This window comes from Blennius ocellaris (genome assembly GCF_963422515.1).
Source record: "Blennius ocellaris genome assembly, chromosome: 21".
NCBI lineage: Eukaryota > Metazoa > Chordata > Actinopteri > Blenniiformes > Blenniidae > Blennius > Blennius ocellaris.
Window position 1 is genome coordinate 8143201 of NC_137670.1, and position 9056 is coordinate 8152256.

Below are 9056 nucleotides of genomic sequence, written 5' to 3' on the forward strand. Positions count from 1 at the left end.
AAATAAATGGACACCTATTGATATGAGATCAAATTGAAACAGAAATTAAGGCATTTATACAATCATTATTACAATCACCTCTTATCTAATATTTAATTGAAAAGCGTCTAATTTGCTATTTTCTGACAGTCTTTCAATTAAGTTCCTTTAAGTTTTCATAATTTTTTTTTTTTGTTGGCAGATTTCAGAAAATCCTTAAAGGTTTGTAGGTGGATTTTGGTCAGAATTCATAACTGCTCACTTTACGTCAGTCTGCTGCTCATTGCAATTTTCAGGCTCAGATCAGTCAAAGCTTCACCTTTTGTTGAATTGTGGGTTTCCGTTGAGATAATAGTGGTGCTCAGAGCCACGGAGAACTCAACTTTTTGACAATGGCTCACAAGGCGGAACTTTTCGTAAACGCTCCGACTACAAGATGCTCTGAGATTCTTCTTGATGACTGTGAATTTTGTTGAGATCAAACATTAATTTCAGGACCGTTTGTTGTCCGTTTTCTAGTCTTTGGAGCTGTTTTTTTTATTTTTATTTTAATAGTATTTCTAATTGCCTAAGTCAACTGTAAACAGACAATAAACACAGCGAATCCCTTTTTAATGCAGTGGAATGGTGATTATTTATGTGTTTATGGTCTTGTGATCATTTAAAGTTAAACATATTAGAACAGTTTGGTTGACTATACATATTTATTAAAAAAAATTCTCAAGGAAACATATCCTTTCTGTTACTTTGTAATGTTGGAAACTAACTTTTCATGACATCATTCATTTAATTTCCATTTCATTTGCAAATGAGCAAATCAGTGCTTAATGTAAAAATAAAAAAAAAGAACAACCCACAACACAACAAAAAAATTGCCGCTCAAATGTGGAGGAGGGACGGAATGTTTTCCATCTGCTTTCAGTTTGAAGCAGTGGATCTGGAGTGGGAACAGCTCGCAGGGCTATAAAACAGATTCAACACAGTCGTGTTTAACATTTAGAGCAGCCACAGTGCGTCTTACAGATTAGGTCTGATACTGAAACAGGGCCTTGTTGTGAACAGAAAATAAACAATGTATTTGCTTTTTTCATTTTTCTGAATAAACACACGGAGCAATGATGAAAGGGTTTGACTCATTTATTAGATTTTTTTTTGTAGCGTATGTTCAGCAAACAAGGAATTTGTTCCTTGAAAGTGTTATTGGGCAGATGTACAATCTACACACGTTTGTCTTTGCTGGCTCAGCAGATCCACCATGTTTTCTCGCCTCGCTGTTTCATATTTCCGAGATTTACCACCGTGACATGAATATACATTATGTTGAGGGATGATTTTGCAGAATTTGTTTGATATCCGGTTCCATTTTTAGTTAATTTATCGTGACATGCTTGCTTTTGTGTAATGTTTGTCAAAATCAAGTGTGTATGGTGCATCCTTGGCTGAGGATATGAGGTAAACTTACCATAGTAAGACTTTCTAGAATCAAGGGAAAACTTTGTAAACTACCCATCGTAAGTACCTGATAGAATTGCAGTGAAGCTCCACATTGAAATGACTGTACCAGTAGGATATTGAGGTCCTACAGCGCCACCTTGGGGTCAGCTATGCCATTGTATTGTGGAACAGCAGTCGCTTCCTTCGACGGTTTTTTTTTTAGCACTATTATATACTATTCATTATGGCCACGGTGACCAAGAGCACTCGCAGCATTTTTTTTTTTTTTTAAGTTGCGTTTTCCCTCATTTTCACAAAGACAATTCACAGCGTTTTCAAAAAGTTGCATTTTCCATTCCATTTGTTAATTGAAAACCTAACCCTGGTGCAGGCTAAACTGTGCTGCAAGAAAACGTAAGGTGGCAGTAAATGTACAATTCTACCTGGCAAATGAATGTGATATCTCCTCAAATCACATATCAAGTCCTGTGTTATTACCAATTACTTTTGAGTCACAAAGTTAAAGCTAAACCTCAACACCTGAAGACCAAGTGTCACCTTGAGAGGACAAATGTCTACGGAGTGCGGTGAGGACACAACAAAATAGATGACTCAGTTTTGGACTTTATTTGTAAGTCACTGCAGCTAAAAGTGTGCATTGGCCTTTAATTTAATGTCTTAAATTAAACCGCGAACACTTAAATCAATTGAACTTGTTTCCTTTTGGCAGTAAATTACTGCAAAAAGCTCCTCGGTGTAAAATTGTCAGCTGTTTTTATATGTTTCTAACAACCTATTTTACCATGGAAAGACACTTATAGCAACTCATGCAAGGGTTTTGCCGCAGAGTGAATGTGTTACATACGACGAGGAGCACTGGAATGTATGAAAAAAACAAGCTTCATTGCTTGAAATTCACACGTCTATATTTCCTTGTGGACCTGTGCCAAGCCAGCCGGACCGGATCATGTGTGGAAGGCTTCCAAATCTGTAGAATCAGTTGTAGAATGTCCATTTAAATGCCTTTATTGAGTCACTCTACAGAAGGTGGAGAGTTTTGGACAGATCCGCTGGACCTGGAATGTCCAAATACCTCCAAAACACACCCTGTCGTCCAACTTTTATCAAAGCCAGGCACGTTTTTTTTTTTTTACATCAAAAAGCTCGGAGGGAACATACCGACGGCCCTGCTGGTCTGCAACACAAACAAACCAGAGGAACAGACTCATTGTTCTTTCTTTCTTTCTTGGAGTGGAGGTATGGAGGGAGGGGGAGGAAATGTGCGGCACCTTCAACCTTGAAATGTGTGGACAGAAATGTGGAGAAATATGGGGGTCAGCTGGTAGGCCTGCAGAAACACACACACACACTCACACACCAACCCCCTTGCTCCCTCTTTTTCGGATGGGGCCTCGTCTCCACAGCGACTGCAGACACAAAAAGAGGCCCTGGCACAGCTGGTCTGGAGCAAGACAGAGCGAGCAAGAGGAGGAGGAGGAGGAGGAGGAAACACTGAATGAGTGTTCAGATGTACAGAGGAGGAGGAGGGTGAGAGACGGCCTATTTTAGCAGGAGAGGGAGGGTGGAAGAGGAGGAGGAAGAGGAGGCGCACAAGCTCCCCGTGAACAGAAGGAGAAAGTGGATGCAGGAGGAAAACGGAGGGTCAAATTACCTCCAGCGCTGCACGCTCCGGGATGATCAGATGAGGAGCTGGACACCAGTTGAGAAGACGAAGTGAGAAGACGGGAGGGCCGAGAGTGGGGGGGAACCTGGAAAAGCCTACGAGTGGGAACAGTGACACGGACAGAAGGAGGTATGGGCCTGTTTTACTTCAGCACATGTCATCCCTTTTCGTGTTCCAGAACTTATTGAACTGGCGTGGCAGCTCTCCCCTCCGTGGCTCCGACTTGTTGCCTGTGAATCTGGACGTGTGGGACAAAGACAAGACGGGATGGGGCAGCAGAGGTCAACAGACTTGCTCCAGCAGGTGGTGGAGGGACAAGAACAAAACATGTTGAAGATGCATGCTTGAAAGCCCTGCTCATAAAATAGTGTTAAAAAAAAACCAAAAACAACGAACATGATGTTTTGCAGATTGTAATGAAATTAGGAGATTTCACATTTCCTGTGACAGATTGATGTCGCAACTCATGAGATTGCGAGAGAAGACCCAGAAAACAAAACATCGGTTTATGTTCACTCCATAAACTGATGGAAATGTTAGCTTCAGTTATACATTTCAAGAGATAAAAACAGAAAAAGAGAGAAATAGATAGAGGCATTGAGTTGTAGTTTATGGATAACTTTCCAATTATGTGAATTAAACCCAAATGTAAGTAGTGAAATTTCACAAAACATTTAATGAGAAAGTTATGTTGTAGCGACTTCATTGGCAAAACCTGACATATCAAATGTTTGAATCTCTGTGCTCTGAAAAGGTTGTTTTATTGTCTTCAACAGTTCCACGGCTTAATTGGACAAAATGTAACATTCATTCACATTAATTGGATTGATAGTCATTATTAGTAAATACATAATTAGCCCAGGAACTGTTTGGAGCATGTGTACAAAAAGCACATCAAAAGTGCAAACAAAATCGCAAACAACTGCAAAAATTTCTTCTTCTTCTTCTGGATTTAACGGCATCCATAAAGTTGCATGACCGCCATCTGCTGGTTCCAGCTAGTCTGTACCATTCCCATGCGCAAATAGAAAGGAAGAAAGAAAGACATTTCTGTCTATTTCTAATTGTTTTGTGTGTTTTGGGTGTTGTTTTATGTATTTGTGGGCATGTTTTAGTTATTGTATGTTTGTGAAGAGCTGTGTTGTGGGTTTTTTTGTTACATTTTTATATCTAAAATCTGCTTTGTAGTTGTTTTGTGTACATTTCATCGACATGAGCGCTCTATTTGGACGTTACACTTTAAAGGAGAAACCTTTAAAATAAGGCAGTACAACTCTTCCGTGTGTGACGCTCTGCTCCTGTAATTTCTGGTCTCAGCCTTTGTGGGACATCATAGTATAATACTATGTATTTAAGCCAGTATAATTTACTCCTGTGATCACGTCTCCTCGCAGATCAGAGGCTTTTTTTTTTAAATGTTTTCTTTCAGTCTCTCCGTGCATAATGCATGAAAGACAAGAGGCTATTATTCATCAAATTCATCCCTGATTTCATTGTCACTGACGCCCACATGCCTACTCAGACTTTCTGTTCACTTCACAGCCTTGGCGTCCGTCGACTATCTGTGAGACGTCTCTCAAGCGCCGCCGCTCCACTAACCATCACAGGCCTCAGTCTCCAAATGCCAGGCCTGAAATAGTTGGCCTGGTTTATAATTAAACCGGGCAGGGAGGCAGGTCAGCCCTGTGTGAGGTTATAAGTGAACTTTGATTTATTTTTTTTTGGAGTGAGGGAGTGAGGGGGGGGGGGGGGGGGGGGGGGGGGGGTCGTATATGCTCATAAACACACTAAATGCAGACACAAGGCCTGCCTGCGCACACTGTCACACAGTAGGAGGTAATCGGTGGTGTAATGAGGGGTCTGGACGTATCATGAGCGCAGAGCATTTAGGCATCAAGGGCACTCGTGCTTACGAGGTTCGAGGAGTAATTACAGGGTGGATGTCAGGGCGGAGCTGGTAGTTGAAAATAACCTCTTCATTTCGGGCCTCCGTTTGACGTTTTCGTCGATCTCGACAGATTCCTGGCACGGCAACCTCATCTTTCTGTGCTTTGCATTTGAAAGCCAGCATGGAGGTGAAAAACGAGATGCTGGATATCGGTCAGAAGTTGTGGACCAAGCTGCAGGAGCTCCCGCAGGCAAACGCCCTGGAGGTGGGAGCCTTCGTGGTGCTCATCCTCTTCGTCGGTGAGTTTCCCTGTTCAGCTGTTTAGTGTTGCATGGCGGCGTCTGCACTGGGACATGCTTACGACAGATACGCAGTGGGAATAAATAATAACAGCATACAGTACAGGAGCACGTCAGGCCTGTGTTTGGACCACAACAAAGAAAATATGAAGACCTTGGAGTTACATTTATGGACAGACAAGGATTTCAATTGTACAAAAAATACAAAACACGTTGTCAATTTCATCATTTGACAAAACAATTGCTTTGTTTTGAGATGTCGGCACTATAATGTGTATTTTTCCACAAAAAGACAGCAGTTTGTTCTTAATATGTATTGTATAATTCCAATGGTATGTATTTAATATGCACACCAGCTGTTTGGTTTTGTAAAATATATGCTTTTTGGTGTAAAAGTAATTTGCTATGTACAACTTTTTTTATTCCAACTCGACAGACTTGTGCATCATAATATTTCTTGACTGAAATTCATTTGCCATATACACTTAAAATATTTACATTTTTCAACCGATAACTTGTCTTTGCCTTTTACGGACACCCTTCCCTTCAACAGTGTTGTCTGTTCTAAGCAGATTTGCAGATTTTAGATAAAAGTAAACACCAAAGACTATGATTGTCGTCTTTGTGCTTTGGACGGACATTGTTTTCATAATGTATTTCTAATACAAAAACACAATAATGATGCTTTTGCACTTGAAATGTTGTGTAATTTTAATTCCAGAAAACCTGGATTGGTCTAACTTTATTTGGAGTCCAGCCTGGAGCCACTTTAATAGTTGACTGAAAGATCTTTCACCACACCGGTTCAGCCTCCCTTCCACGCCTCATGCGTCTTCCTCCTCCCTCTCTGTCCTCTGATTGTCGTTGCAGCCACGATTCTCCTCATGGTCGTCCTCTGCTGCGTCCACTGCTGCTTGTGCGGGAGGCCGCAGACCCGGGCCTCCAGAGTCCAGCCTGGGATGAGCGTCTGACAGGAAACGTGACGGAGGACGGACGGCGGGACGAAACCAGCCTCCGTCGTCACACAAAGTAGATCACAAAAGGACGAGTGTCCAGAGAGCCACTGGACTCCGTGTCAGGACAATGAGACGCTGTGTGGCAGCGCTACATGGACACATGTCAGACTTTGCTTTTACATATTCATATCGTGGCACTAAACATTTCAGGTCACTGCTTGAGGTCACTCACTTTGAGGCAAAAAGAAAGAGAAACCAAAAAAAAGACAGAGCTCCCTCTGCAGGCAGAAACCTGCTAAACAGAAAATGTGAGTTTATTGTCTGAGTTACAAAAGTATTCCTGTATTATACACGTTGCACAGAGGCAACTGAAGCTGTTTCGATGTGAGGGTTTCATTCCAACAACTAAGCTGTCCTCCGAGCCTCCAGTCAGACGTCGTGTTTGTTTCCTTCCGCCTGACCGGCCTCCGGCCTCCACGGTAAACATTTAGTGTTCAAACATTAACCAGCAGCCGTTGCTCTCGCTCCGTCACGCCCACATCGTGCAAACTGCACCATCACCGAGCTCCTCCTCCTCCTCCACGCAAAAGCACGAGATTTTTAGATAGTTCCCCCCCAGTTCCTGCAGCTGTTCTCACACTGTGGTTTGTTCGCGGCGTGTTTGGGGGTCACTGAGCCGTGAGGGACATGGCTCTGCCGAGGTGAGTCTCCAAACAGGAATGCGTCGGGTCACGATCGCCCCCGGACGTCATGCACACGGCGGTGGGAAGCCGGTGCACAGTACCCAGGTTCAGTGTGCTTCATCCAAACTTTTCTAATTCAGCCTGCTGGACGCGGCCGGGCCCGAGGCGCCGCCCGAGGACTGGGTGGAGTGGTTCCTGAAGCGGGTGCAGCGGGACCCGTGGGCCCTCGGAGGGGCCGTGGTCATCGGGGTGTTCGTGCTGGGGACTCTGTCCATCGCCCTGTTCGCTGTGCTGTACGGGTGCTGCTGCTGTGGGAAACTAGAGGGACGGGAGCAGAACAAGAAGAAGATGAAGAAGACTTCGAAAGATGTTGTGATTTAGAGGAACGGAAAGAACTGGATCTTTGCCTCAACGACGAGGACTGAAAGTTTGCCATTTTCCCCAATCGAAGCTTGAATTCAACTCTTGAAATTTGACATTTCCACTGTTTTGTCCACTGTTGTTCTTGTAACTGATGCTTGTTATTGTCACTAGAAAATATTAGAACATGACCGAAAAATATAGAAAATACCAAAAAAGTCTGTTACCTGAATTGTTTTCCAATAAATGTTACAGTTGTTACGGTAATTTTAATAAACTGATGAGGCTTGGTTATGAAGAAGTGTAAGAATCAATATCGCTGCATGCAGCCCAGAAGCATATGCTTTAAATATTACCCTTTGAATATAAATATTTGTGTGTTTTTAGATGCACAAAGTCAAACAATTCCAGTTCTCAGTGACGAAATAGAGCAGGGATGGTTTGGACCTTTTTCTTCAACTTTATTACCTCCGCCAAGGAGGTTATAAAATCATCTGTGTTCATCTGTCTGTTTGTCTGTCTGTTAACAAGATTTTTCAAAAACTAATGACCGGATGCTCATAAAAATTGGTACACAGGTTTTTTTTTCACTTTTGATTGTTTTTTAATTTTATGTCTTACATGTCTGTTTTCACACACATTATTGCGATCTGATGGGGTGTGCAGGAATTACGCAGCTTTAAGAATATGGAGGAAATTCTTTCCAGACGTTGACAGAAGGGGATAATTCTTCCTTGTTTCACTTGATATTCTTGTGATTCCTTTTACATACCTCTCCAGAGAGGTTTTTCAAGAAATACGCTTGTTGACGGAAACAACCTTCGTGGAACTGATAAGAAAAGCAAAACTAAACTTCAGGGAATTTTTTAACCAACTGCCTGAGAAGTGTCACAAACACAGACTGGCAGAAGAATGTCAACAGAACTGGTCATGAGAGGATTGATTTGCTGCGTGAAATACGTGATAGGGGGTCATTGACCCTTGCTAGTGCCCATGGAGTAAATGTTACTGAACGGACAGATTTTATGCCATGGGATTACATCTGATAATAATAATAATAATAATAATAATAATAATAATAATAATAATAATAATAATAATAATAATAATAATAATAATAATACCACAGATAGGGCCAAGTAGGACAAAAAGTCAGAGCATGAGCAGCCACCCAGTTTCAGTCGACGTTCATGTATTGCCTTCGCCAACGAAAGTTGAGTAACCAATGAAGTGGCGTGAGAAGTGTCAGGAGAATTTCCTTGTGGAAAACCCCAGGGAGACAGAAGACACAGGAAACACACTGAGAGCGATTTGAAAAAGTTTATGAGAATTCTATTACATTATTCTTGCAAGAAGAAACAATGCCCCTCTTCGCAAAACTTGCTCACCCGAATTGCATGGAATTTTCAGGGATGGTTTACCATCATCCAAGGACCAATTAATTGATTAGAATTTGGGATTTTAACTGATGTCAACAGAATCATTTAACCGTTCAGTCCAAAATTAAATTAATTGGTTCTTCGATAATGACAAATCATCCCTGAAGATTTCATGCAATACAGGTTCATAGTTTTTTTTTGTAAAAAGTTGGTCAAACACAACAAATAAATAAACAAACAAATAAATAAATAAATAAATAAATAAATAAATAAATAAATAAATAAATAAATAAATAAATAAATAAATAAATAAATAAATAAATAAATACGACAACAAAATAAAGACTACATTTCCCATCGTGCCCGAGAGCGCTTGAATATGACGTCACTCAGC